Source organism: Haliotis rubra, unplaced genomic scaffold (assembly GCF_003918875.1).
Source record: "Haliotis rubra isolate DU_JTF1 unplaced genomic scaffold, ASM391887v1 Scf814, whole genome shotgun sequence".
NCBI lineage: Eukaryota > Metazoa > Mollusca > Gastropoda > Lepetellida > Haliotidae > Haliotis > Haliotis rubra.
In genome coordinates this window covers 251,179-278,501 of record NW_025767540.1, presented here as the reverse complement: position 1 = coordinate 278,501, position 27,323 = coordinate 251,179, and the positions used below count along the sequence as shown (strand labels likewise).

General features: G+C 44.6%; 1 long non-coding RNA gene and 1 pseudogene across 1 annotated transcript; both read left to right on the top strand.

The window, feature by feature from the left end:
* Nucleotides 1-388: 388 nt before the first annotated feature.
* Nucleotides 389-27,323, top strand: LOC124261891. The gene is made up of 3 exons (XR_006894457.1): nt 389-446; nt 26,446-26,661; nt 27,228-27,323. It is a non-coding gene; the product is annotated as an uncharacterized LOC124261891 (long non-coding RNA).
* On the top strand, nt 24,405-24,523 carry LOC124261900 (annotated as a pseudogene).

The following is a 27,323-nucleotide window of genomic DNA, read 5'->3' as shown; positions in this document are numbered from 1 at the left end:
CGTGTTTCTGTTTCTGTTTCTGCTCGCAGGTAACAGATTCCTTCTATTCAGTCATCCCCCCCCCCCATGGTAGGTTTGTAATTGGCTTGTTGACATGGAGAGATCGTCATTAGCTTGTTAACCTGAAGAGATTGTCATTAGCTTGTTAACCTGGTGGGATTGTAATTGACTTCTTGGTTTTATGATATAAAAGACTTCATTAAATTCCAGATGAGCAGTAGTAATATACAGAGTGATGGTACGAGATCACTTTCAACGAAAGACTCTATTAAATAAAGCTTTTATCAGGCCCTTATCTCTCTCCGCTAGTGTGCATACCACTTTTGAATCCCCAGCCAACTTCCTGGTCACTATGACCGCGAATCGGCACTCTCCTGGTCACGCGGCTTATGACTCAAGCCAACACTTCCTGGTCACGTGAACAATTGTGATCACTCGACAGGGAGGTAAGTGTTGTTTGTCCTAGCAGTAAATTTTCACATCAATAAACTAAAATGTAAATAATGTTGATCTCAGCCAAACAATTTAATGTGAGTCTCCTATGATTTCTTTGGTTTTCGCTACTTCTTCTACGACTGGGTACAGCCCCATCCTGTGTACATATTTTATAAGAGATTTTTTAATTGTGTTTTATTTAATGGTTGTTCAGTGTATTTGAGACTTATAAATCTCAGTAAAGGTTCCGATCCCAGTTTTATGACGATACGGCAACGTGTGGCCCCCTCTTCACAATGTATTGTCAACCCAGCTATAAATTATCGGTCTGAACCACTCCAACTAGCAGCGTGTCCTAGAAAGACTTCTATGATCAGTGTGGAGCCTGGTTTCATAGTCATAAGATCTGATAGGTGATCAGGTAAGTCGAACCTTAAATTTGAATCCCCGTTTGAAACTAACATGTTGCACGTATGATGTGGTACTTGGTCAACCATTATATTATCAAAATTCGGAATGAAAGACGCGAGAAAGACGCCGTTGTTCCTAATTTCGGAGACATACCTATTTTTGTTTAAAGAGATGTAAGGTGCGGTGAGGGTCACGTTGATCAACCATTCGGGCTCTTTAAAGTCTGCCAGCGGCACCCGCTCGTACACGTTGTCTTTCAAATATAGGACGTCCCAGGTGTTTTCATCACCAGGCAGATCGAACTCCTCCGTGTCTCCTAAATCACCGAGTGTGACGTTGGGATGATGATTCATCGTCTATATAAAGTTATGAAATAGTTTCCAATTGTTTTTCTGATAATTTCTCAGGTGTGCACTTCAACCCCTTGAGATTTATGTTGTCGGATAGGAAAATTTTGGTGAGCGATATCGTGTCTTCCACGGTCACGGTGACTCCCTGCAGACTGGTGTGGGAATCCACGTTCACCCGCGAACAAACGCGATATTGATGTTGTTTGGTCCACCGGAGTTTGATTCCTTTCACGATTTCGACTGGTGATGATGGTTCACCGAGGTAGACTTGGATGACCAGCGTGGAATTCGCCGGTAGACTTTCCAGGATGTTGACAACGCCCTCGAATTCAGACACCACCTGCAACCCCACGTCTCGCTCCCCGGGTTTACTCGATAGCATGTGGGCTGCCATACTTGAGACTGTGCTGATGATTACACTGCGCCTATGCGTTGGGACGTAAGCCATGAGCAGGGTTCCGTTGTTCACGACTTTGTTTAGGTAGTGGTCTTTGTTTTCAGTGAACACGTACTGAGAGCCGAGCATGATGTTGAGAAACCAGTCAACTCAAGATTGTGTTAAAATCAATTTTTGGTCATCGGTGAATGCGAGGGCATACTGCTTGCTTCGAAGGACGACCGTGGTCTCGACGTCGTTTAAGTTGAACAGCTTGCCTCCGAACGCTGGTTATATCATCCATTCATCCTCGTCATTGCGGACTAGGTCGTACCGAGTGTTACTGACAGCTCTTGATGTATTAATGATATCGTCTAAGTTACTGCCAGATCCACCGACGGTGGGGACTTCGACGTGTTTGTAAACATTGTTTTTCAGTTGCAAGGCATACAGTTTACTGTCTATTCCTGGTTCGTCGAATCCTCTCTTGTCCCCGAGGTCGGAGACCACTATATTAACGCATTTTTTCAATCGCATTCCGGGACCTTGGGCGCTTGTCATTATGGTATGTGCAGCATCACGCTGAGGTATCCTGTATTCACAGGATTATGTTTTTTGTCTAAAACAGATACTTTTAATTCCTAGATGGCCAAACCCCTACCTCTCCGAGATAGAAGTCTATGATGAGTGTGAAGTTTTTCGCGACATCTCTAAAATCCTCATGGTAATCGAGTAATTTGAGCTCTATCTATACCTGCCCACTGGAAGCTAACATGCTGCCACGAGCCACGAGCAGGGTTCCGTTGTTCACGACTTTGTTTAGGTAGTTGTCTTTGTTATCCGTGAACACGTAGGGGGAGCCGAGCCTAATATTGAGAAACCAGTCACCTTTAGCGGGTAATAACACCCACTTGTCATCTTCAGTGAAGACGAGCGTATATGGCTTGTTTCTGGCGACGGTAGTGCTCTCAACATCTTCTAAGTCGAACAGTTTGCCCCCCGAACGATGGGTATACTATCCATTTATCATCACCCGTGTTGACTAGGGCGTACCGAGTGTTGACGACCGCTCTTGTGGTATCTACTATATCACCTAGGGCTCCAACGAAGGGGACTTCAACGCTTTTGTAAATGTTCTTTTTCAGTTGCCAGGCGTACAATTTACCATCTACTCCGGGGTCGTCGAAACCGCGTGTGTCCCCGAGGTCGGAGATCCCCGCATTGATGCATTTTTCCAGGGCCTTGTGCGCTGATCATTTTATGTGAAGCGTTATGCTGAGGTATCCTATATTCACCGGGTTATGATTTATATCTAACACCGATATTATCAGCTCAGGGATGTTGCCCCGAGTTAACCTCTTATACTGCCGCGGTGAAAACGACTCGGTTCTGCCGTCTTTGTATTTGTCCGTTTTCACCGGTACAGCTCGCAGTATCGTGGAAGGGTGACCCCCATGAATGTTGTCAGTTGTGCTCACCTGGCCGAAATGAATGCACAGATCTCGGTACAGTACTAGGTTGGGTAACTTCGTGCCTGTGACGGTAGTTGTTGGTTTTATCTCATCAGGCGGCATACCGAGTGTCCTCGCCAATGGCCAGCCGAAACTCAAGGGGTTTATTCCGTTGTTGATTAACACCACTGTGCTGTTTGAGTCGTTCATCTTGAGTTCGGTTCCCAGGGGCTTAGCGAGCACACGCTGTAGTAGCCGTCAGTTATCTGGCTGCGAGCTCAACTGACGAACAGCTTATTGTTGTTGATGTTGATGTTAGTCCATCGCGGTAGGTAGGTGATATCGCAGAGTGCGACTTCAAGTTGACCCGACGTTTTATCGATCGCGTGCATCAGCTGAACGGCCTCGCCGCTCGTTATTCCTGGAAGTGTTATGTACATGTTAGAGTATATATGCGTATTATATAATAGTTTTAAAATGTACTCCCCTGGAGTGTTTTACCCTAAACTAGATATAGATTTCCCGTACAAGATCGTGGTTGCTGATGGGCTGTATTTCGACGCCCAGTTTATAGATGTGTTCGACTGGTATAAGCTTTCAGTGACTAACGCTAAGGCAGTCCACGCTTGGTTCAACAACCCGATGCAGTTCTGGTAGAATCAACTCAACTTCGCCATGTAATGCGCTACAACGGGGTGTGGTGTGACATTGACCGACACTCGGCGGGGACCGGTGAGTCAGTCTGTGTTCACGTTCTACTTGTACTAGCAGATCAGACGTATCGTCAATGAGATCAGCGCCCCGCTCCCACAGGACAAAGCGTGGAAAGCAGTAAACAACCAGTACGATGGACGGGCCTACGAACGTATTTGCAACGAATTCGAACTAAACCCGAAGACGGATTGGCGTTTGCCGGGACCGAACCAAGGGTTGAGTATCCCCATCGTCCACAACATGCCCCTCGTGGATGCCAGCGAGAAGATGAAAGAATGGGGGTACAAGTCGTATCATCACCTCACAACCTCTAGAGGTTCGAGCAGGGGGCAGCAGATAACTGGAAAAAGTTCATGTTGGACACGTCGTGAGGGTTTACTCGTGCCGGTGTAATCAGGTTGAATGACTCGATTCGAACGTACGTGTGGGCGCTGTTGGGTGCGCAGACGCAAACGCGTTCCAACATCCTCGGTAAGGGGACTGCTTACGACGCTCAGAAACAGTTCGTTGTTAACGTTGAGAATGCTATCAATGCTCCAGTAGATTTCCCGAGTGCCATCAAACGCTACCAAGGCGTGTTGGAATACGCCCGGTCGAAAGTCGACTACGTCTTCGACGTGGGACTGTGCATGGCTCCGAGCGATATGCAACTGAGAGTAATAGTCATAGCCACGGCTGACCAAAAGTTGGGTGTCAACCCCGATGTAAACACCCCCCAAGTCCTGCCACCCACGGCCGGTGAAACGGGTATAGTGGCACCACCCCCGGAGCCCAGGGTTCAACCAACATCCCCACAGCCCTCACAATCCGATCAGCAGCACATCGATCGTAAAACAGCCCTGGTGGTTGGTGGGGTAGCGGTCGGTTTGGGTCTCATTTGGTTAAAATTCCTTAGCCGCTACATACACCAAACCCACCACGGCGACGATGGCTGCCCACAGGTTTTGACCAAGCCACGTGGCAGTTTTAGCCAGAGCGATTAGCAGCCACAAGACGATGCTACCCAGGATGCCGGGCAGGGCTTCGGCGGCCTTACCAGCCAGTTTAGCCAGGGCTTCCCCGAGGGATTTCAGGTTGTTTTTTATCAAGTCTTTGACGCCACCTGTGGGTGTTGGTGTGCCACTGCTGCCGGCAGGCGTGGGGGAACCCCCACTCAGTGAAACCACCAGGGATGATATGATGAAGCCCAATGCAGTCAGAATGCTGGCGATAGTAATCCCTTGCTCTCGGAAGAGGATTCGGATCCTGTCAGCTAGCGTTGTGTCCTGGTAGAGGATCCTGCTGATCTGGGATCGTAGCTGGTCTCGGAAGGAGGATGCCGTTTCCAGGCGGGTCCTTCTTTCCTCTTCCAAATTACGTATTCGTTCCTCGATGGTGGCTCTCAGAGACTCATCTTCCGTTTCACCGAGTTTGACCTTTTCATGGGCGATGTGATCGTCTATCGCGTCCAGTTTGGCCGTGTTGTTCCCAAGATGTCAACGACGCATACCACGCCACCGTGGTCGCCAGTCTAGCCGTAGGGTACGCTCGGTTCACTAAAATGGTGCTTAAACAACCGACTATCAAGCTAGATTTCAACCTGCAGGATATGGGTATACTCATAATGAACCTTGGTATGGCGATGGCCACCAAGGACATCCTAGTAAAAGAAGGGATCCTACCGGAAAATATTTGAAGTAAATGTGCTAATATATAATAGGATGGCTACGATCGCCATGATTGTCGGCGTGGCTTTAGTAAATGCCCTGGCATTTTCAGGGAGTAATTTCCTCTTCTCGAAACTACTAGAGTCACATGCGGCTGAGATTCAGGCAGAGCGGAAGCGCCATGACCTGGCTGTGGAACGATTACAAGCAGCACAATCTGAGTACGCGAAAAGACGTGTCCAGATGATCGATTACATTAACGAACAACTCAGGCGTGAGAACTATGCCGTTAAAACATTTCACGATGTCGACGACGCAGCGAGAGAATACTACCTACTAACAGGTAAACAGCTAGAACCACTCCATCAGCCCACACTCGCTCAGTACTACACACCATCCCCGGGGCAAATGGACCGGGAATTAATCTTTATCGCGCTTGGCCTAGCAGCGACTGCGTTGGTTGCAAAACAATTGTACTAAGTACTCATATGGGTATACCAAAGATGAGGCCTGCTCCGTACCGATGCGAATACGTGCTTATGGGGAAGACAGAAGCCTGTGGTAGAAACTGCAGGACTGAGGGGTACTGTTGTTTCCATATGGGAAGCCCGAACTACACATGTTCTGTGTGTGGTATCGGGGTGAAAGGGCACTACTGCCCATGCAAAGCTCACAGAGCAAACGTAGTCAGACATCATCTCATCGATGAGAAGAAAAAAGACTACAGAAAAGAACGTAGATGCCTCCTCAGGATAGCAGTGTAAGGCCCCAATTAGAGGCTGTGGACACACCTAGGTATAACTACGTTTGTGGAAATTGAGCACAGGGAAAGTTGCCTAAGAAGCTAGCAGATGGATGTGGGGGAAAGTATAGATATCAGTGTCCTCAAACCCATGATTGTTAGCGAACTATATAAGGGGTGTTCGTTTACAATCATGGTGAAAGTAGGGTTTGATGTGCCATGGGCTGGGCACACTTTGATAGTGGCCGAGTAGATGTGCATGGGGAGATAGATATACTTGTTGTCGACTCGTTGCAAGTAATACAAAACACCCTACTATGCTGCGTATGTTCCGGTCGGGTCGAGGGTATAATCGATAAGGTCTATCTAGATATTTACTAAAAGATTTTGTGGGCTCCTCACTATTTTTTTATCAAGGTTGGAGGAGTTACCTCCCTTACCGGCGTCCCATGGTTAGAGATTGATATACTTAGGTGTTTACGCAACTATGTCTACTATTCGCAAGCTCAAGCAGATCCGGAGACAGCAGGGTGTAATTGGTTATTCTAAAATGCGGAAACCAGCCTTGTTGAGGTTACTAGGTCTAGAAGCCCCTCCCACGGTAAAACAACTAAAACTCCGAGCAAAAGAGCTAGGGTTGACGGGTTATTCCCACCTGGGGAGAGCCGGGTTAGTCGCATTATTAAACGACCCCGTTCGCCTTCAGACCCCTCTGTAAAACAACTAAAAGCCGAGGTACGCGATTTGGGGTTGGCTGGTTATTCCCGTATGAGGAAGCAACAGCTTGTATAACTATTACATCAGAATAGAGCTATTGACCTAGAGTTCATGCCCACTGAGCGCATGCCCACTGAGCGCGCTGTAGGTAACTATTTGAGAGGCTGGCGCATGCATGTTGATAGAAACATAGACATCGCCGATATCAAGCCTCTAATGCTGATAAAGTCAATCAGGAACTACACAATCTTGGAAGTATAAAGTTTCAGATCACAGTGAAATTGTCGCTCGATAAACAGCAGGGGGCTGGGGTCACTGAGTACGTTCAGCCTTACTTCCAAGGTAAACAAGAGGTCGTGACTCATACAGAGACTATAGACGCATCAATCGATACCAGTTTTCAGCAGATACGAGAATACCTAGAACGCTACACACACATGGGGTCCGGGTGGGTTGTTGATAAAATCGATAATGTCTATCTAGACATAGATAACTACGTGCCATTCAGAGGTGGGTCGTACATAGACTTGCCCCCCTACTATAGGAAAAAACATGCCATGGTCAACGTCAAGAATAGAGGAGACGATTGCCTGAGGGTAGTTATCAGGTCAGCCTTGTTTCCAGCTGACACTAATTCAGACAGGCTTTCTAGCTATCCCCAAGATGATGGGCTCAACTGGGATGGTACAGATGAACCAACCCCCATATCCCAGATAAGTAAAATAGAAAAACAGAATGATATAGCCATAAACGTCTTAGGGCACGAAGGCAACACAACAATAGTACACAGGGTCAGTCCAGTGTTGGGGGGAACCCAACTGTTGAACCGCCGCGTTATCAATATATTCATGATCCAGCAAGGTGAAAAGTATCACCACATGTGGATAAAACATCTCAGCAAGCTGTTGCACGACCAGTCGAAACACGTTGGGAAAAAACACTTTTGTGTACGATGCCTGCACGGGTTTAGCAGAGCTGATTTATTCGAATCCCACCGGGAGTATTGCCAAAGTGTGGGGAAGATGGCCATACGAGTTGACATGCCTAAGGAAGGTGACAATATCCTAAAATTCGGCAACCACAAGAACCAAATGTCCGTGCCTTATGTCATCTACACCGACTTTGAAGCCTTGGTCAAACCCGTTGAGGCTGTTGGGGGTACACCCAAAGGCGAGAGCTTCACACACAAAACACAGGAGCATGAGGCCTGTGCGTTTGGATACGTGGTCGTCCGATGTGATGGGAAAACGAAAGCTCCGGTATGGTACAGGGGTCCCGACGCGGCTGAAAAGTTTCTAAAGTGTTTGCAGGAGGAAGAGAGAAAACTATCAGGAATGCACTGCATACAGTCGCTCCCATGCGTATGACCCAAGCTGACCGGCTAGCTCACGCCTGTAGCACTAACTGCCACGTGTGTGACTCACCACTGAACGGTGATTCAGTGAGAAATCACTGCCACGTCACCGGTAAGTATAGAGGTGCCGCTCATAGCGCATGTAACCTCAAGCTTAGAATCACTCCCCAGACAATAAACATCCCCGTGGTCTTCCACAACTTGAGAGGGTACGACTCTCACTTGATCATGCAGGCCATCGCGAAAGTCGACGGCAACCTGACGTGCATCCCCAACAACATGGAGAGATACATCTCCTTCAGCTTGAATGGCCTGAGGTTCATCGACGCGGTTCAGTTCCTCCGGTTGTCACTCGACAGTCTGGTCAAGGCCAACGATACTTTCCCCATCACTGATCGATATACCGACGCCGAGACTCGACCCCTGCTGATGAGGAAGGGTGTGTACCCCTATGAGTACATGGATGGCTGGGCCAAGTTCGCCGAGACCCGACTACCCCCCATCAGAGAATTTTACAGCAACCTGACCGACTCGACAATATCCCAAGACGATTACTCGCACGCGATTAACGTATGATATAAACTGGGCTGTAAGAATCTGGGTGACTATCACGACCTGTACTTGAGGACAGATGTACTGCTGTTAGCCGACGTGTTTGAGACGTTTAGGCGGACATGGTTCAAGCAGTATAAACTCGACTACTCATGGTACTACACCAGCCCAGGTCTGTCGTGGGATGCATTGTTGAAAAAGACCGGAGTTAAGTTGGAATTGCTCACTGATTACGACATGCACCTATTCATTGAGAAAGGCTTGCGAGGTGGGATTTCCATGGCAACCAAACGATACGCGAAAGCAAATAATCAATACGTGAAGGGCTATGACCTGAGCAAGCCAACCAATCATATTCTCTACCTCGACGCCAACAACCTGTACGGCTGGGCCATGAGCCAGTATCTACCCACAGGGGGAGTCGAATGGACATCGCATGAGATTGATGTTATGAGCATCGCGGATGATTCGAGTAAAGGTTATATCCTCGAGGTTGTCTTGGAATACTCCAAGGCATTACACACATCACACAACAGCTACCCCGTGGCCCCCGAACATATGAGGGTTAACCAAGACTGGATGTCTGAGTACCAACATAACTTGTTAGGTGGGCGGGCGGCAGACGTTGAAAAACTCGTGCCCAACTTAATGAATAAGACCAAGTACATCGTTCACTATCGCAACCTACAGCTGTACCTGTCGTTGGGTATGAGGCTGACCAAAATACACAGGGTGCTCGTGTTCAACCAGAGCCCCTGGATGGAGCCATACATCAGAATGAACACAGACCTCCGAAAGCTTGCCACCAGTGACTTTGAGAAAAATCTCTACAAGCTCATGAACAACTCGGTGTTTGGTAAGACTATGGAGAACCTGAGCAATCGGAGCAAGATATTCACTGACAATCTGGTTGCCCTACACATGAAGAAAAACCACATAAAATTCAACAGGCCTGTTTACGTGGGGATGAGCATCCTCGATTTATCCAAACACCAGATGTACGACTTTTACTACAATGAACTGAAAAAACAGCACGACGACAGGTGTGAAGTGTTGTACACTGACACGGATTCCCTGCTGATGGAGATTCGAACTGAGGGCGTGTATGAGGACATGAAAAAACGCCTCGATTTGTATGACACCAGTGACTACCACAAGGACCATGCTATACACAGCATGGTAGATAAAAAGGTCTTAGGTAAGATGAAGGACGAGTGTGCTGGCACAACCATAGCCGAGTACATAGGCTTGAGACCCAAGATGTACTCCATCCTGAAGGCCGACAATGGTGAGATCCGGAAGGCGAAGGGTGTTAAGAAGTATGTGGTTAAACAACACATCAAACACGCCAGATTCAAGGAAGCCCTGTTCAAGACCCGTACCTTCAGGCATAAAATGAACATGCTTAGAAGTGATGGGCATAGGATATACGGACTGACTATACACAAGACGTCCCAGTCGACGATGGACACTAAGTGTTGGATAGCTATTGATGGGATCAACACGTACGCGTACGGGCAAGAGAAAATTGAACCAACAACATAGGTATATATGTAATTACCATACCCTGTCGGGGCAACATGTCACGGAACCAGAGAAACTTTGAGGCTCTTTACTACAGCCCATGTGGGTACTTGAAAGGAGCTAGCGCCGGACATAAGCTGGCTAAAATGGCGCGAGTTCCCCCAAACGAGACCAAAGCGTTGCTTGAAAAACAAGCCCTGTGGCCGATCTATCTACCGGAACCACACTACGTGCCTAGAAGGAAGTTCGGTATTGACATACCCAATAGCGTTCACCAGGCCGACCTCCTATTCCTACCCCACGACAAGAGGTACAAGTATGCCTTAACCATCGTGGACGTGGCCAGTCGATACAAGGAAGCCGAACCCTTGACCGCGAAAGACTCGGCCCAGGTTGCCCGCGGATTTGAACGCATATACAAACGCAGTCTGCTGATGTTGCCCACATAGCTGCAAGTTGACCCCGGGCGGGAGTTCATGAGTGTCGTGTCACACCTGCTGGACAAACACGATACCAAGGTCAGGCTTGGCACGGCAGGAGCCCATCGTAGCCAAGCCATAGTTGAGAGGTTCAACAGGACTTTGGCTGAGCGCTTATTTGGGCATCAGTATGCGAGAGAGATGACCAACCCGGGGAAATGATTGACGGAATGGGTAGCGCGGCTACCTCAGGTGGTGTCAGCCATCAACCACGAAATCACCCGTCTCACCGGCAAGAAACCAGCCGACGCTATCAAACTAAAATCAATAGTGGCAGAGTCGGCTGCACCATTGCATGGGAAGGAGAAACAGATACCAGATACGGCCCTAGTGAGGTACCTATACCAGCCAGGGGAACACGAGGGTGATAGCCATAAGCGAGCCACCGATCCGATATGGTCAGTCTAAACTTACAACATAGATAAAGTGGACATCAAAGCCGACGAGCCGAACTTGTACTACTTGAGAGATGGGCCAGGTAGAGGGTTCGTTAGAGAGGAATTATTGATCGTACCGTACGGTACAATGTTACCTCCTGTCAACACGTCATAGTGCCATGTGCGGCACAGTACTGCCATGTGTGGCCGGGAAGTTAACTGGGGATTCAAAAGTAGTAGATATACTGGTGCGAGATCTAAGGGCCTGACAAAAGCTTTATTTGTGAAATAAAGCTTTGCAGAGGCTTTTGTTGGACTTGATCCAGGACTATCATTATATCTACTACTTTCCCAGTACATTCACCCTTCTTAACTTGACTTCAAATTTTCCTGAAATATTTATAAAATGTATATAATGTTTTCAACTCTAAATATCCTGGTAATGCTGATCCTGTGCACGATCGTTTTGTTGCCTTCATGCACGAAGACGATGACGGCTATGTGGTTCTGTTTTTCGATTTTGGTGATCTAAGATATGGGGGTGGGTTCGTCTATACTGTCCCAGTTGAGTCCGTTGTCTTCGGGGTAGCTCGAAGGTCTGCTCGAATTAACCTCGGCAGGAAGCAAGGCTGACCTGATCGCTTACCTCATGCAATTGTCTCCTCTGTTTTTGGCGTTGACCATGGCTTGTTTCTTCCTTTGGTAAGTCCAGGTACGATCCACCTCTGAACGGCATGTAGTTATCAAATTTGTCCCTGCCAACCCTGAACCCCTGTGCGTGAAGTGTTCCAGGTACCCTCGTATTTGCTGAAGCGAGGTGTTGATGGAATTGTCTACCGTCTCAGGTTGAGTCGCGACTTCTTGTTTGCCCCTAAAATAAGGCTGAACATTTTCAACATCACCGTGATTTGAAATTTGAGAATTCCCAGGTCGTTCAGTTCCTCTTTGACTTTGTCAGCAATCAGAGGTTTGACGTCGTCAATGTCTATGTTTTTGTCTACATTCATCCGCCAGCCTCTCAGATAGTTACCTATAGCGTGTTCAGTGTGCACGAAATGTAGATCGACGACTCTGTGCTCATGCAACAGTTCACCGAGCTCGGGTTTCCTCATACGGGAATAACCTACCAGCCCCAGCTCTTTCGCTCAGAGTTTGAGTTGTTTCACCGTGGGAGGAGGTTGTACGGGGTCGTGCAATAGTTCGACTAGTCCGGCTTTCCTCAGGCGGGAATAACCCGTCAGCCCCAGCTCTTTCGTTTGGAGTTTGAGTTGTTTCACAGTGGGAGGGGGTTGTATGTTGAGTAATCTCAACAGGTTTCCTCAATGGGGAGTAACCGGCTACACCTCGTTCTTGGCAATCTGTTTAAGCTCTCGGACAGTAGTCATTGTTATACTTAGTTGCAAACCCAATCTCTAATTGGACCATCGGTACTGAGTAAAAAAATGAAGCACGCAAAAATTATGTTTTTTACAACATGGAGTAGTCATCCTGCTCCGGCTTGTAGTCAACTTTGTCTAGAGAAATCTTTTTTGTTCCGTTATCATAATCCCACACTCTGTGGGGCAGCGTTCTATGTATTCTCGTATTTTTTGTATCGAGGCTCTGACATACACATCTATCATCCCGGGTTGAGTCACGAATCTTTGGCCGCCTTTAAAGTAAGGGAAAACTCGCTGCTTAGAGGAACCGTCCGCCGGCTTTACATTAAGTGACATTTCCACCGTGATTTGAAAGTTGAGGCTTCCAAGGTCGTCCAGTTTCCTTTCGAGTCTGTCAGTGATCAGCTGTCGATAGTCAGGTCGGTCGAAGTACTTGATAGCCCATATATTCCTTTTCCTTATATTCATCCACCAGCTGCTCAGATAACCTTTCGGGGGTTCAGTTCGCCCGAACTGGCCACGGAATGATCTGTCTCCACACAACAGGTCGATGGGATAGTCGAATTCACGGCGTTCTTCTGCAATCTCATTAAGTTCTCGAGCAGTAAACATAATCATACTTAGGTGCAAACCCAATCTCTAATTGGGTGTTGCCTTATTTACTGAGGAAAAAAAAGAAGCGTGCATAAAATCTGTTGTTTTTGTTGATGTTTTTTTACTATTTTATTTTCAACATGTGGAGGGGTGGTGATAATAGGTCCACTTCAGCGTTGTAGTCAGCTATACTTAGATTGACTGTTTCGATTCTGTACTCAACATCCAGGTATTCTTGTATGTTTTGTAATGAGGTGTTGAAATACGCATTTATCTCAGGTTGAGTCGCGATTTTTCGTCCAACTGTGAAGGGAAGGAAAGCAAACTCATAGGCCCCATCAATCCGCGTTATTTTCAATACGAATCGAAATTTGAAGCGTCCCAGGTCGTTCAGTTCCTCTTCTAGTTTGCTAGTGAGGTTTGATATCGGTGACGGGTATAATTTTGGCTACTTTCATCCGCCAGCTGCTCAGATAACCTTTCGAGGTTCTAGGAGAGCGCACGAACTGCAGGTCGGTCATTATTATACTTAGATGCAAGCCAATCTCTAATTGTGCCTCCAGTTATGTAAGGGAGGTCATTCCGTCAGCCTTATCTGCCAGGCAAAAAAATGAAGCCTTTTTTACTTTTCATTTTGAGGAGGCACTTACGTTTGTTCAAATAATCTTTTTTCTTGTTGTAAATTAGTTGGTTTCAGACCACGTTCGCCCCGTGGGCTCTTCATAAACAGTAATGGCATTTCACTCCAATACCACACAGGGGAGCATGTGTTGTTCACGAAACCATTTCTTATAATCCTCATATGAAAACAACAGTACCCCTCAGTCCTGCATTTCCTACCACAAATCTCGGCTTTTCCCATAAGCACGTATTGACAATGATACGGAGCGGGTCTCATCTTTGTTATATCCATATGAATATCTAGTCTAATTGTTTGACAATTAACACAGTTGCTGCTAGGTCCAGTGCGATGAAGATTAGTTCTCGATTTTTTTTGTTCCGGGGAAGGCGCGTAATACTTGGAGAGTGTGGGTTCATCGAGTGGTTCGAGCTGTTTACCGGTTAGCAGGTAATATTCTTTCGCGGCGTCATCGACATTCTTGAACGTGCGAACAGCTTGGTTTTCATGCTCGAGTTGATCATTAATGAAATCGAGTCTCTGCATGCGTTTTTTTGCGTACTCGGTTTGCGCGGCTTGTGATTTCTCCACAGCTATATCGTGCCGTTTTCGTTCCGCTTCTACCTCGGCCGCGTTCGACTCCCGTAATTCGAGAACAGGTAATTACTCCGGGGAAAATGCCAGGGCGTTGACTAAAGCCCCGCCGACCATCATAGCGATCGTAGCCATTCTATATATATATTCATTTTACTTCAAAATATTTTCCGGTATGATTCCTTGTTTTACGAGGACGTCCTTGGTGGCCATCGCCATCCCTAAAGTCATGATGGGCATGGCCATATCCTGCTGGTCGAAATTGAGTTTGATCGTCGGTTGTTTGAGAGCCATTTTGGTTAAACAAGCGTATCCTACAGCTAGAACGGCGACCACGGTTGCATGGTATGCATCGTTAACGAATGTTTTTCCTTCAGACATTATGTATATAATTATAATTATATGACTTGTGTCGGTATTTCCTCCCCCTGCTCCTGTGTTGGAGTAGGAGTCATTTCTTGCCGGGCAGTTTCCATCTTGTATACTATTATAATTATTTTTTCCCTCTTTAAATTGGCAATGCTTTACTGTGATGATCGCCGCCGCCACTGGAGCTAAAAACATACCGTATTTGTGGTACAACACACAGCTTACAGCGCTCAAAGCGTGTTCGATGAACGGATCTTTCTCGAGATCTTCCCACAGGTAAAGTTGACGTTCCCAGGGAACACCTGACCTGCCTTACCTAACCTTGTTTTTGTTAATCAATCACAGGTAATGTCTCAAGATGAAAGTTTCAAACTAAAGTTGACTCCCCAAAACATGTCCATGTCTCCCTCTCATTACACCAGGGAGTCATGATGACTCCTACATTTGTATGCCTAGGGCAAACACCGAATTAAGCCTTACTTTTAGAACATATATGTCTTTTATCACTTGGGTCATCAAGTGACCATGTCTCATTAGTTAATACAGATAATGCCTCTTCCTTCTAGGCAACAGAGTCAGGTAACATTTTGTTACCCTCACAAGTTTACAAGAAACATTACAATATTGGTGCATACAAGTTTTCTGATGCAAAATCATCAGCTTCAGTTTGACTATATAATTCAACTTAGTATGTAACACGAGTTCTGATTGGTCAGTGCTATAACTTTTTGACCTTATAATAAGCAAATACGGTCGCAATTTGAAAACCGATTCACCAAAACCTTTGAATGTGTCCCTACACCATTGGGGTAAAGCTGTTTTACAGGGCATTGTCATTTGCAGAAGCCCTGGGTCTGTTAACTCCCCTATCCCGCTAAAATGGATGGAACTTGTGTTAAAAAAGGCAAAACAGTATCATAAATGTAATTTTAAGTTCAAACAACTTACTCACGGCGGGCTCTTGACCCAACACTGTTAGATCATGAAACTCTTTGCCGAACCCAACCTCTACCCATATAGATCAGTGCAGGTACATATGGAAGGAGTCATGTAAACCCAACTTTGTTCATCATATGGAATCCTCGGAGACTTTGGCATTACTCGAACAAGCAGCCATGTGTTCATTGACTAATGTAGCAGAAGCAGTCTCGATATTCACGGACGCCATCTTTTCAGCTGCCTCCATGTTTAGACGACCAGAAAGTCACAAAAGCAGCACTTCACCATGGTACGATAGTGAATGCCTCTCTAAAAAGCATGAACGATGTCAGTTTCTAAATGCTTTTAGAAAAAAGAATATATCCAACGTCAGAGAGATGATTTAGAGACCTCAACAACTGACTCGAAACGTTTTTGGGGTACAATAAAACGTTTATCAGGTCGTAAACTGCGCCCAAACCCCGTAGATATTGGAGACTGGGTGGATTATTTTTCTACCCTCTACGGCAGTCCAGATAATCTAGAATGTATTTATGACGATATACATGATATTGAAGATCCCCCAGATTCTATAAGAGAAATCACTGAAGATATTCTGGATTCCCCCTTAACAAGATTGGAGATCGTTCGCAGTCTCGAGGCGCTAAAGAACAACAAATCTCCAGGACTTGATTACATATTGAGTGAATATCTTAAACATTCCTCCCATGTAATCGTTCCATACCTCGAGATAATATTCAATAGTATGTACCAAAAGGGTAAATTCCCAGAGACCTGATCTACAGGAATATTAATTCCTTCTCATAAGAAAGGTGACACTTCTATCCCCGACAACTACAGAGCAATAAGCCTCTTGAGTATCCTCAGCAAAGTCTTCACGTACATCCTGAATCAGCGATTAGTGTACTGGACGGATGTGTTTGGTAAAATTTCTGAGTGTCAATCAGGCTTTCGAAAAGGTTATTCAGTGGTTGACAATCGTTTTGTTCTGAATTCTATTATCGAGCGTTATCTTTCCCGCAAAGGTGGTAAATTCTATGTAGCTTTTGTTGATTTCTCGAAATCTTTCGATTCTGTTCAAAGACATTTTCTTTGGAAGTTATATAAACACGATCTGAGTCGTAAAATGGGTCAAATGCTAGAGTCTATTTATAATAGTGTGAAATCTTGTGATCGTTCAAATAGTAGTTTATCTAGTGTATTTGATTGCCCAATGGGAGTCAGACAAGGGTGTATGCTCAGCCCCTTTTTGTTTCAGTTTTATATAAATGAATTAGTTAATGTAATTGAAAGTGAATGTCGGTGTTACCCAGATGATATTCATATTTTCCTTCTTTTATTTGCGGATGACCTTATTTTGTTTGGGAACAGCGTGAGAAGTCTGCAGTTTAAACTAAATATTCTTAATAGGTATTTTTCAGAATGGAAATTGGCAGTGAACATGCATAAAACTAAAAATGTAGTTTTTAAGAAAGGAGGTGGTTTATTTCGGTTTGAAAAATGGTTTTATAATGGTAGTGTTGTCGAAGTTGTTTCAGGATATTATTATCTCGGATTTGTATTTTAGTAATAGGTTACAGTGGTCGAAAGCGTTTGACAATATTTCTATTCAAGCCAGAAAAATGCTGTCATTACTTCTTAGTAGTATACATTCCTTGAAACCACACTCGCCTCATCTGTACTTCAAATTATTCGATACAAAGATAACACCAATTTGAAATTTGGGGGCTTAATAATATGGAAGAACTGGAAAAAGTTCATTTATATGCCTGCAAACGTTTTCTAAACGTTAAGTTATCACGTCCAATAATGGAGTATTGGCCGATTGTGGTAGATATCCTGTCCAACTATCTGCTGTTTTAAAATGTATTAAATATTGGTTATATCTTACTAACATGCCTGGGTGCCGTTTGCCTCGACAATGTTACAATATGATGCGTATGTATGATGAGCAAGGCTATGAGAACTGGGTTACCAAAGTTAGATATATCATATTTAAATTAGGTTTTGGTGATGTTTGAGTATCACACACCTACGGAGATGAAAATGTTTTTGTTAAAATGTTTTTTCAACGACTGAAAGATAATTTTCGGCAAGTTTGCCATAGTGATTTATCTGAGAGCGCCAAAATGTTTACGTATTGTAATTTTAAATTAAGGAATTCTTGTGAAACATACTTAACTCATATTACTTTATCCAAATATAGATCTTGTTTATCACGATTTAGGTTAAGTTCCCATAGCTTAGAAATTGAAAGAGGTCGTTACCATAACATGCCCCGGGAACAAAGAACATGCAAAATGTGTAACTTATACGTAATTGAAAATGAATATCACTTCTTACTTATCTGTCCAGCCTACATTGAATTCAGACGTGAATATCTTTTGTCGCAATTCTATGTTTTCCCCAATATACTAAAATTCAATTCGTTATTATCATCCAAAAATGAAGACATTTCCTTGAATACTGCTAAATATCTGTTTTATGCATTCGAAAAAAGGAAATCAATTTTGTCATATTAAGATTGTATATATTATACATGCTTTCATTGTTATCACTTTATTTCATGTCTGCACCGATGAGGTGTATTTGTACTCATAGGCCCGTGGCCTCATAGTATCAGAAATAAAGATTTGAGATCATGAAACAAGATTTATGACGTCATTATGGAGCGTGACGTCACCTGCTGTGACGTCATATGACAACAGAACTGATAATGGCCCGTAGTTGAGGAATCAGCGGGCCATTATCATTGCTAGCGTTCCGCTCATGTCTGATAATTAGAGCCCGATTTCAGGATAATTCTGTCCATTTTAGCTGTAACACTATGATGTATTCATCATTGTCAGATTTAGTCAGTGTGCACATAATAAACGTGTTGAAATTTGAAAAGGGAACTACTTTTCCTGGCGATGGTGTAAGTTGAAGGAGTGATATGATTAACGTTTGACCTAGAGGAACTTTGACCTGGTTTAAATAATGAATTTCTTTCACGAAAAAACAGCGCAAAACGAGTTGAATTAAAATGGGGATAGCTGTACTGTGTTTGACGAATTGGGGACTTCTACAAGTGGTTATATAGCCGCAAATTTAACATTAAATCGACTCCGCTTACGCGTCGCCGATAAAACTCAATTTGCGGCTATATAACCACCGGTATACATCCTCAATTCGTCAAACACAGTACAGTTACTGTATCCCCTAATTATATTGTGCATTAGAGAAAATGTAAGCTTTGAGGGTTTTTTTTCATTACTTTTTAAATATCTATCCTTTTATAGCTTACTCGAGGACTTCAGCAGCAAGTGGCAAACAATATGTTGACCTCACTGGTCCTCAAAGTGTCTATCATGATGACATCATTAGGTGCATGGTCAATTTCATGGGCTCAAGAAGCAGGTGTTAAAAAATAGGGGATGTGACTCAAGTGCAGTAAAAGATGCAGAGCTGATGCATACCGTCTCGATAGTATTGAAGTATTGTTGAAGACATCAACTGGTGTTAAAACTGATGTAACTTTTGCATCTTCTCTCAAGATGTCAACTATGCCATTCAAACTGTTGAATGTAGCATTTGAAAGAATACTGTACATGGCGCAGGAAAGCAGCAGTGTCAAGGTCATTAGGAGGTCTAATGGTTTCTGTCATGATTGATATTGAGGGCAAGTGGAAGAGAAAGCTTGTGTGTTTTCCTCATTGATAAATTGCAAACTACTCATAGCCAGCTTGCTTAAATTAGATGCCAGTGTTTATCAAAATCTTGAGTAGAATATAAAAAATAATCAAGTTGATCATATGAAGCCAATCATTACCTTTAACATATTGTCACATTGTACACAAAACTTGAAAGACTATTTCTCTTTGTTAGTTTATCCTGTTCTGTCATGAGTGAGTAAGTTTAGTTTTAGCCGCACTCAGCAGTATTCCAGCTATATAGAGGTGGTCTGTAAATAATTGAGTCAACAGCATGAGCATCGATCTACCCAATTGGGATACGATCACATGTGTCAACAAAGTCAGCGAGCCTGACCACCCGATTCCGTTAGTGGCTTCTTACTACAAGAATGGGTTACTGAAGATAAATTCTAACCCAGATCTTCCCGGGTTGTTCTGTCGTGAAAGCCCATACAGAGAAGTGGTTACATGGCCTTGTTGATGTGTAGTGCTATGTTGTCATGCTCCACACTTGTCACAGTTGTAGTAATGTATCTATGGAATTATGCTTAACAATATGTAATGTGCACTTCAATTCTTATATTAGGTTAGCCTGTTCTTATTAGCACAAGTGTATTTGGATAAATAGTGAAAAGTCTGGTGACGTGATAATCCTAGGCAGGATGTGGTCACTCGAGCAGAAACTTTTCTTGTGGAACACGTTGACAGGGTCTAGTTAACTTGACGTTTATTGGCTATTGTTTTCAAGCAGTGCTTCAGAATGGTCAGCGTTTGGTCTCTTTCGGGACTGCTCTACGTTACAGTTAACAGCTTGTTGAGGGTTAAGGTTTGTGTTACCTATCTCAGTGCTTTTAACAGATTCATCCCGTGGAAACTGAGGAAATTCGATTATAATTTTGATTGTCATGGACTCAATATGTATGGTAGTGTAATCTTTGTAAAGCAGAGTTGTCATTGTATTGACATCACTGAATGTGTAACTACTTTGTTTCGATCCTTTTGTAATCTAGTGTTGCCGGGAAACTTCTAGAAAGCTATGGGCAAATTTTCCTTATCCTGACTCATGCTAAATGCTTGTCTCCTTCTTCTTGCGAATGATAGTGGAACACTTGAAATCCCTTGAAGTTCCCTTCTAAAAAGCGGACGTATAATCATCACTCACCCACGAGTAGTCTCCCTTGCCTCCTTTGGCGCCCTGTTTGGTCACATGACCAGCCATGTTTGTCACTCTCTCCTTCTTCGCCCTTGAGGACGGTTGTGAGAGCACCTGGGTCCCTATACGGCACATATCCTTTTCTATTTTGGACCTTTTACATCTAAATGGCAGCTGTATACGGTTTTTGGATTGTATATTATCAAATGTTTTGATATTATGTCTAATTTATACGTTGTTTGCCATGTTTTCATCTGGTTTACAATTGATGAAAACTTGTATTCGTTGTAGGTACCGGCTGTCTGTGGCTGACCCGCATATATTATGTCCTGATTGCACTACTACATGTTCTTCCAGCTTTCGCTGTAAACATTGTCAGAAACTAACTACTTTTGAATTTAATAACTACCTTTTTTCTCTTCATAGACGTGCAAAGGACTGGGTAAGAAGGTATTCACAAGTCATGTCTGGTAAATCGAGTGATTGCGCTGATAACCGTGTGTTAACTACTGCTGCCGAGGTTCATAATTCCAGTGAATTGCCGAGCGTTTTACGAGGGCAGGTCGCTGTTCCAGTGATGAACTCCGTCTCGATTAAGTAGAGATCGTCGTCAACGGAGCTGTCCTCATCGCAGACGAAGAAGACGAGATCTTCTTCAGCGCAGAAGAAGAAGTCTACAGCTCCTAAGACTTCGTCGAAGTCTCTTCACAGCTCTACGCAGAAGACGAGATCCTTCACTGCCGATATTGTACCTCCGGAAGAAGCAGACGTGTATGATGATCCCCCCATCATCATACCTGAAGTCACAGTCGTCAGCAAGAAGACGAAGCCTGCTTCAACAGCTACATCGGCAACTATATCAGCGCAGACATTGACAGAAGACCTTTTATCAACGCAGACATCGGGTACCAGAGATAGCAGCAGCGTCAACTCTTCACAAGTGCAGCGTACCTTAGAAGAGGCCTCAACGTTCTCAGAAGCATCATCAACCCTGCAGCAGTCTCAACATACGTCGCAGAACTTCAACCTGGGCCTGTTTATGCAACAGTTTACAGATCAGATGATGTTGATAATGGAATGTCGCTTCACGCAGGAGGAAGCTGCTACGAAGACCACTACGACGAGTACAAGCCTGCGTGAAGATTCAGCAGCCTCTCCAACACACCTGGATGAAGAGGAAAGCCTGTGCAAAGGCCACACACCTGACAATCTTCAACGACTGAAGCTAGAAGTCTGGACAATGCTACCAACGTCAGCTCAGCCTTAGATGTCCCCGAAGGAGCCTCTAATATTCTCCACACAGAAGCAGATTGAAGCATTCTCCAGAACCCTACAGACACCGCAGATATGGATCGTCAGCACCGTCGGACTTAGACTCACATCGGGAACCTGCGCGCAGGCACTCCACATCTCACAGAGGGGAGATTACGTCAATCAGCCTTCGTGAAGGCCTAGAGAAATATCTAAAGACTCCAGGAGGAATACACGGTCACACCGTGACTGTTCACCTGCACGCAGCTCTACATACAGATCTACATACAGAGACTCACGTCATTATGGATCTTCAGATAGGGAAATGTCCAACTTCACCGTCTGAAGTTAGAAGTCTGGAGAACTCTACTAACGTCAGCTCAGCATAGCAGACCCCTCCGATGACAGTCGCCCTGCGCGAAGGAATATTAGCTATACAAGCTCTCTCGATGAAGGCCTGCACGAACGGTTACGTTCGCGAAGATCTTTACTGTCAGAAGTATCAGCAGTTAGAAGCCTGGAGGATTCAACGAACGCCAGCTTAGCGTTAGCAGTCCACGATGGAGCCTCCACGCAGTTTCAGCGTCTCAGCAGGAAGGATTCTAACACAGAAGTAGATCCAGTCGTTCTCCAGGATTCTACAGACTGCGCAGATATGGATCTTCCAACTTGGACCTTCATCAACCTGCGCACAGGCACTCACGGGGAGGATTATAATCAGAGTCAGCATGTCCCGCCGTTCAACGATAGCAGATTTCCCCTTCATCATACGGAGCCCTTCATGATACATCAGGGTTTGAGATTACAAGATCATCAGTGAATCCCGTAATAGATCTTCAAGATGGAAGATAAGAAGATAACGCAACTGGACACTACAACTAGATGTTGGCTATGTTGGATCAACGCGTGGCTGAAGGAAGAGACTCACACCTAAACTAATGATGTCAGATAACATCCGATGAAACACTGAAGATTTATTTTCATCACATGGGCTTACAAGATATCAAGGGGACAGTTAACAGCATTGTCGCAGTTCCTCAGCGAGACATCGGTTACGGTCAACTTTACAGAACATCTGTATAAGATGACGACTGCAGTAAAGATTATAAAGTTGAAGAATACAGTCACAACAGACAGGGAACAGTCTGCTTTCATCAGCACTACGTGGCGAAGTTTTCGCCCACTTCCACTCAGCCATCAAGACACGTGTTCACTCGTGTAACTCTGGCACAAGCCGAACAGAGAGGTTACGGACAAGGCCGTGTTGACGAAGAAATCAACAACTGCACAAGATTCTATGAGGATCATATACCTGCAACACCGGTGATGTCACAGTCACGTGCCAGGAAGTCTTCTACAGTTGTAAACAACTCTTTCAACGTGGGAAAGGCTCCATTTACACTCCAGTTAGCAGGGTACAGCGTGGTTTGACTATCTTCACGGGTCATAGAGGACTTCTCCTGTCAGCAGATTTGATATTGGTTATTTGGGGACTTGCAACGGCAAGCGTGAGACGGTTTCTGCTCGCGGTTAGCCAGTCGACTATAAATAGACTTCACATCAATGGCAGTCCCAGTACATCATAGATTTTTGCTGATCTAGTGACGACGTATTATGCATCATCGCTGCACATTGTTCGGATTCTGGTGACAACATCTTTATTACATATTACCGGGAAGATTGATGAGACAAGCTTCAAGCCAGGATTCCAGAATCGATCATCTCTCCGCTTCCATGACGGGACATGGCAAGGGTATGAATACCTGTGTCATCTGCAACAGACGAGACACTTAAAAGGTTCAACACTCTCAACATACCTGACTGCGCTCAGCACAGTAATCACCATGAAGACGGGTGTCAAGCTGACCAAAGTACCAGAGATACTGGCACTACTACGCTCGTTCAAGTTGGAAGACCAACAAAAGTATTTCAAGGCTCCTGCCTGGGATCTCAAAAAATTTCGACGACATCTCACCAGTGATGCCTACGAACCTCTAAAATGGACATCCTTTGAACTACTGACTCAGAAAATGCTGTTCCTGATCGCCCTAGCAACAGCAGCTCGGATGTCAGAAATACATGCTCTGGACTTCGAACGAACACGATTTGAATCGTGACATCGTACATCTAGGACTGAGATGGGATTTTATTGCCAAGAAACAACTGCCCGGCCAGCCTGAGAGACAGTTCCACATCCTAGCACTCTCTACAGTCCTTGGACCACAGAATACACAGGATCTATCCTTATGCCCTGTCAGAGCACTAAAAGTCTACCTACAAAGGACAAATACAAGGAGACGAAAATTCAAGCGCCTATTCATCCCCTTATCTACTATGGCGCCCACGGACTGTCACGGACAACGATATCGATATGGATGAGAGCCGTTATACTAAGGTCCTACAAAGCAGCGGGACTTGAGCCTCCACGAGCCTCCAATGCCCACGAAGTCAGCGCCTTGGCGTATACACTTGCTCTGCATGGAAACTGTTCGATTACAACAATAATGGAGGGCTGCTTTTGGAAATCGGACACAGTGTTTGCTAACTACTACCTCAGAGACATTGCCACCGAAGACGTCTCAGGCATTCACCAGTTTGGGCCACTTGTTGTAGCACAACAACTAACGGTTCCACAAAGGCGCTGAGAAAAATATCACCCTTTTTATCACGTGACTTATGAAAACCAACGCTCTGGAGGGCAAATGGGATCATACTTTTAGGGATCATTTCTATAGTATGCATCGCCATGACTTCAGGTAAAACTGACAGTCTACCAAACCACGAGGTCCATGCACACGTCTAGGACAGGCTAGCATGAGTGATAGACCCTGTACTTGTATAGGACATACTCGTACATGAAGAAGGGTCGCATCTCCACTTGATGCGCGCATCAAGAGATGGAGTTGCAATAGATAACTAATGGAATATTAGTATATCTAAAATCCACAAAAAATGTCAGAAGTTTCGGAAGAAATCTGACAAGTTGTGGTTGCCCCCAGACTCATCACAGGAAGTCGAAAGAACAGAATCATCAGCAGTGCCGTCATAAGTTCCCATGGGGGGTAATACAGGACGTAAATCTACAGCCAGAGAATCCAGAAGTGGCCTGACCCACCACCGATTCAGACGGATTCTGCAAGCATTTAGCATGAGTCAGGATAAGGAAAAATATGTAATTTTCTGACTAAAATTGATATTTTATACTTGTCCTGACTCATGAGGTCAGCCCTCCAAACCTCCCCTCTTATGGCACTCTGGATTTCCCTGTAAATCCGGGTGTCGGGCATTCAAACGGAGAGAGTGACAAGGCATGGTCGGTCAGGTGACGAAAAGAGCCCCAAAGGAGCAAGGGAGGCAACTCCTGGGTGAGTAGTGATTTTACGTCCGCTTTTTGGAAGGGAACTTCAAGGGATTTCAAGTGTTCCACTATCATTCACAAGGACAAACATTTAGCATTAGTCAGGATAAGTATAAAATTTAAATTTTAGTCAGAAAAGTACATTTTTCTTCAGCACCTTACAATAATATTATTTGAGTTTGTGACTGCAATTATGTTCACGAAATCGATCTTTTTTGAAGTTTGAAATTGCATTAGTTTGTTTGTTTTTTCAAGTTTTTAACTGCAGATTTTTTTGCGGAATTTTGAAAAATGGGATTCAGAATTTACTTATATTTGCCCTGGAATTCTTAAAAATTTGTCGCGGAATCCAGAAGGGACTGAACTATATATGTGAGGCAGTGTGAACAGTTCACACATAGTCCGACAAGCACTATGGAGGGAAGTCAGAGAAGTCCGACTGACACTTGACCAGCAGAACGCCTGGATAGGCTGGTCAGTGTTCGTCCCTCTGTGTCCGTGGCTTGCCTCCTGCTGGTCTGTCCGCGCTCTTCACGCTGTCTTTTTTGCGGTCTTCCCCTATCCTACCTGCTCGGCGGATGCATGACAAACTGTCTGTGTAATTTTACTTCCGTCAAATATTGCCACCGTATTGTAATACTGTCATTGTAATTATTTTGCAGTAAATTGTATTGATATGTAAACGGTCATAAGTTTATCATACATTTGTTCCCTGTAATATGTGTCTTGTTGCTTTCACACTGAATCCTCCTGTGTTTGGATTTCTGGGTTAACTGATTGCTTAACTTTGGAGGTCAATGTACAACACTGATCACATAGTAAACATGACTATATGTGATAGAGCTTTTGGTTGATCTTGTAGATTTGTGCTAATCAGCTGAAGCATGTTCTTCAGAAGTTGAGAGCAAGTCTGTACTCAACAAAGAGATATATTCAAGAAGCACTATCTGCTGACTCGCACAGTGTTGGTGTCTGTTGGGATGGCACCCCGAAGCAGCAATTCAAACATTAGCACCGTTAAGGATGAGACCATTACGTATTAGTTGATGATGATTTCGAGATTTTACTTGCACTTTCCAACATCTGTTTCACACACAGGCCCGCCAGGCCATTTACCATGTTTAGTGTTAGATCGAAAGAGGGGTGAACATCACTGAAAGAGAGACCAACCTGAAGGGGTGGGTTACATATTGAATTTTTATGTGAATTTTGAATTTGGGAAATTTACCAGAAAATATGTTGGGGGTAGAAGTATAGGGTAGTTTGGTAGGGTTTAATCTTTTTTAGATAATGTCACTACTTTACTGTAGTTGTGCTCTACTTTCCAATGTTAAATGTCCAAATAATAGTCAGATATCAGTGTTTATGATGTGTGTTATGTTCGCAGGTTTCGCAGGTGTGACATTTTACTGTGTTGCGATAAAATAAAGAGCACTTGGTGTACGGTTGAGGATGCTGCCAACTTTGGTAGCAACGGTGGTGACCGTGGCATTTGCCATCTACTTAATTCGCCGCAAATTGCAGCAGGGTGGAGCGATCGAACATGGGTTTGCTGAGGCAAGGGGGGAAAGGCGGCCACAGCCTGACTCAGGATGTCACTCAGGTGAGAGCTTGTCAAGGTGATTGTAATACTGTACCAGTGATGTAACATTATTGGTGATTGTGACGTCGACACTGAGAGTGATTGTGATGGAGCATGAACGTGGTGGAGAGTTATTGTGACACTGAGAGTGATTGTGACACTGTGATTGATTGTTACACTGAGAGTGATTGTGATGGAGAATGATGGTGACACTGTCAGTGATTGTGATGGAGTTATTGTGACACTGTCAGTGATTGTGGTGGAGAGTTATTGTGACACTGTCAGTGATTGTGACACTGAGAGTAATTATAATAGAGAGTGATGGAGAGTGATTGTGACAATGTCAGTGATTGTGACACTGTGATTGATTGTTACACTGAGAGTGATTGTGACACTGTGATTGATTGTTAGAGGGATTGTTGTGTGGAGAGATTGTTGTGGTTAGAGGGATTGTTGTATGGAGAGATTTTGTGGTTAGAGGGATTGCCCGATCCCCGTGAACTGCTCAATGGGTTACAGGCTCCATGCCCTTGAACAAATGGAGTAGTCCAGTGGTTTACTGGCCATAATATTCTCCTTCTCTTCAGGTAACAACCAGACTGGCCGAGCTCGTATGACGTGTCGTCGCCGTCGCCACCCTGATGACACGGATTGTGAAAGTCAATATGCAAACATGCCTGACG